A 3,139-nucleotide genomic window follows, 5' to 3' on the forward strand; every position below is an offset into this window, starting at 1 on the left:
TCACTGCTTTGTCCTCTGCACGTGAACAGCTTTAACAAATGCTGGCATCAGCTGAGTATACATCAGCTTTCCACATTTAACTTTTTCCCTTTATATGTAGACCTTACAGTTCCATAACAATAAATAAAATTTGTAGTTACAATGCATTTGTCAATTCAGTTTAGGCACAAGGCAACTTCCACGGTGAGTGGAGGATCGAGACAGTTTCTGTGCAGAAGCGACATGCTGCTTGCAACAAAATGATATGCTGCAAACATCTCTTGGGCTGACATTCTATCCGATGAGCTTCCTATTTTCACTTCTGATGGAAGTGTTCACCAGTTGCTTTGAACATAGGATTACATTTGAGTTTCTTGCTTCAAGTGTTTTGTTTTATCTTCTCCCTCCTGTCAGGTCTGTGTCTTCAGATAATCTGAGTTGTCCAAGTCCTTATGAGGAGAGGTCACCTTCTATCTAGCCTACTGATAACTCTGGAACTGACTGATGTTTACATATGACCCATAGGGTTGGTAGATTCACTAAGCCCAGGATGGGTTCCTGGCAGCATGGTTGGCGGCTCTGCCGATAACGGCAGAAACTTTTTCTTCTTCCCTTCTCTTAAGGCAGGCTGCTTTAGGGTTCAAGTTCCTCTCTCTGACTTGCTGTTCTAGACTAAGGATGACTGCCACGGCCTGATGAAGAATAAGGAGTTTTGTTTGGGGTTTTTCACTCTTCAAATGAAGCTGACACATTCGGCCAAGCTCTTTGAATGCCTCATTAATATCCCACACACGCAAACGTTCCCTGGCATTGTTAGCCATCCTCCTTTCCTTCTCCCTTTCTATTTTCTGTTCTGGGTTCAAATCCTCATCTTCGTTAGTACTTCTTGTTCTGCCTCTAGATGAGACCTTGATATCTTTTTGGGAGGATTCATCATCTGATTTCATGTCATCTGATGAAGGAGGTTCATGAAGGTTTTCATCCTTTTCTTTGTTTTCAGTCTTGATTTCTGTTGGAACAACAGTTCCAGACTGACTTTGCAACCCACCTCTATAATTTACTTGTGTTTTATGGTTCAGGTCTGTGCTTGAAGCAGCAACGGTAGACAGGACTGAATGATTGCCATTGAGACTGACAGAATCTTCCCAGTGAGTTCCAACCATTGAAGTGGATCGATTGTTGGTAACAAGGCTTGATCCTCCATAGTTTGAATTGAGGCTTCCAATTGGTGCATTATGGGATGGTCCCAATAAACTGTAAATCACTGTGACCAGCAGGCAAACTGGTGGAAGGTCCCACAGCATGGTTCCGTAGCACATGAATAGCATCATCCAGTCTGTCTAAATGATCCTCCATTCGAGACTGCAGGAAGTGGAGTGAGTTTTTGTAGCTTGGGGATGAAGGAGCTTGCCCTCCAGGTCTGGGCCTCTGACTGGTACCTGTAAGAGGTGAAGGTGATCCAACCGGTGTTGATGGGTTTGATGGAAAACTACTGCTGGTATGATCAGGAGAATAAATAGATGCCAAAGCCTTTCCGAGTGCATCACCTGTCTGTGAGCTTCCAGCAGCATTCCCTCTAGTTCCTAGAATGTTGTCTGATCCATTGATGGGAGAGGTGTGTGAGGCAGCAACATAAGGTGAACTGCTGGTGCTGCCACGATAGAAGCTGGACATTGGTGGAAGACTTGTGTTTATGTCTGTTGGTGAAACTGAGTGTGGAGGATAACTCAAGCGGTCATGTGAATGAAGGCTGCCATAACTACTGGACTGAGACCTGTGAGAAGTGGAGGTCCCCAGAATTCCACCAAAACCAGGCTGGCTCATTTCATTTGATGAACTCCAAAGGTCAGAAGAATTGTGGGTCCCATCTTGCATAAAGAAAGTGCTAGCAAACATACTGGTTGGTGGCTTAGGAGACGGATAACTAGGAGATTCACGGTTGAAATCATCTGAATTTGGGGATGGTGCATACATAGAAGAAGGCAGCCGGGAGGCACCTTTCTGACTTTCTTTGCTTGCAAAGGATCAAGTGCTCCAGAGTCATGGAGTGGTCTTCTCCTAGAACTTGTGGTAGAGAATGAGTAGTAGGGTGTTCCAGGTTTTCCTGAAGAAGACAGCTGCACTGGACTCCCAAGTCCTAGATCTTGTCTCAGGAGACTAGATTGACAGCCTGGTAACCCGGTGTCTCTGCTGTACAGGGAAAATGAGCCTCTCTCTGATGTTTTCCCCATCAGATTTGAGTTCATGAAAGGTGTTGGGGACAAGCCTTCATGGGCCCCTAATCGACTGTCATTCAAGTGATCACTGTAATGAGGGCTGTCTGTAAAACCTCTAGATGGGTCATAGGAGGGGCTTGGTTGACCATCTGTTCCCCAAGATGTTGTACCTCCACGTTCATCCATACCTGATCCACTGAACTGACTGCTTCCCAGTGTTGTTGGTCTGGTTTTCCCACTATTAACAGGTGGGGAAAACATCGCACTGAAGTCCAGCAGGTGGCTCATTTCCTTGTCGGTCCCTATATCGGCCATGCACTGCTGCTGGGAATTCATCTTCGGCTAATTCTAGCAGGTTCTGCCACCCTGTCTCCACATCCAACCACCCGGATTAAAGTTCACTTTGGCCTGGAGAGCGGACTCGGGCTTCCCCTTGCACCACCCGGAGGCATGGCTCACTTTGGCCCACGTGAGCTCTCGGTCTGGGCGGGGGAGGCAGCTCTCGAGCCTGGCTGCCCCTTCCTGGGGGGGGGGTGCTGGCGGTCCCCCACCCCAATAGAACTTGTGGGTCTCCTCAGGCAGACATTTTTTTTTGCTGAGGCGGCCTCAGCACCGCGCTCCGCTCGTGAGGAAAAGGGTACACTTGTACACTGCTGGTGGGACTGCAAATTGGTGAGACCAATTTGGAAAGCAGTATGGAGATTCCTGGGAAAGCTGGGAATGGATCCATCATTTGACCTAGCTATCGCCCTTCTTGGACTATTCCCTGAGGACCTTAAAAGAGCGCACTATAGGGATAAGGCCACATCAATGATTATAGCGGCACAATTCACAATAGCTAGACTGTGGAACCAACCTAGATGCCCTTCAATAGATGAATGGATTAAAAAATGTGGCATCTATACACAATGGAGTATTATGCAGCACTAAGAAATGACAAAATC

At 46.9% G+C, this 3,139-nt stretch overlaps 1 pseudogene; it reads right to left on the reverse strand.

The window, feature by feature from the left end:
- Window positions 1–365: 365 nt before the first annotated feature.
- Window positions 366–2,552, reverse strand: LOC101974830 (transcription factor 12 pseudogene; annotated as a pseudogene).
- Between the last annotated feature and the right edge of the window lie 587 nt (window positions 2,553–3,139).

This window comes from Ictidomys tridecemlineatus, chromosome 1 (genome assembly GCF_052094955.1).
Source record: "Ictidomys tridecemlineatus isolate mIctTri1 chromosome 1, mIctTri1.hap1, whole genome shotgun sequence".
NCBI lineage: Eukaryota > Metazoa > Chordata > Mammalia > Rodentia > Sciuridae > Ictidomys > Ictidomys tridecemlineatus.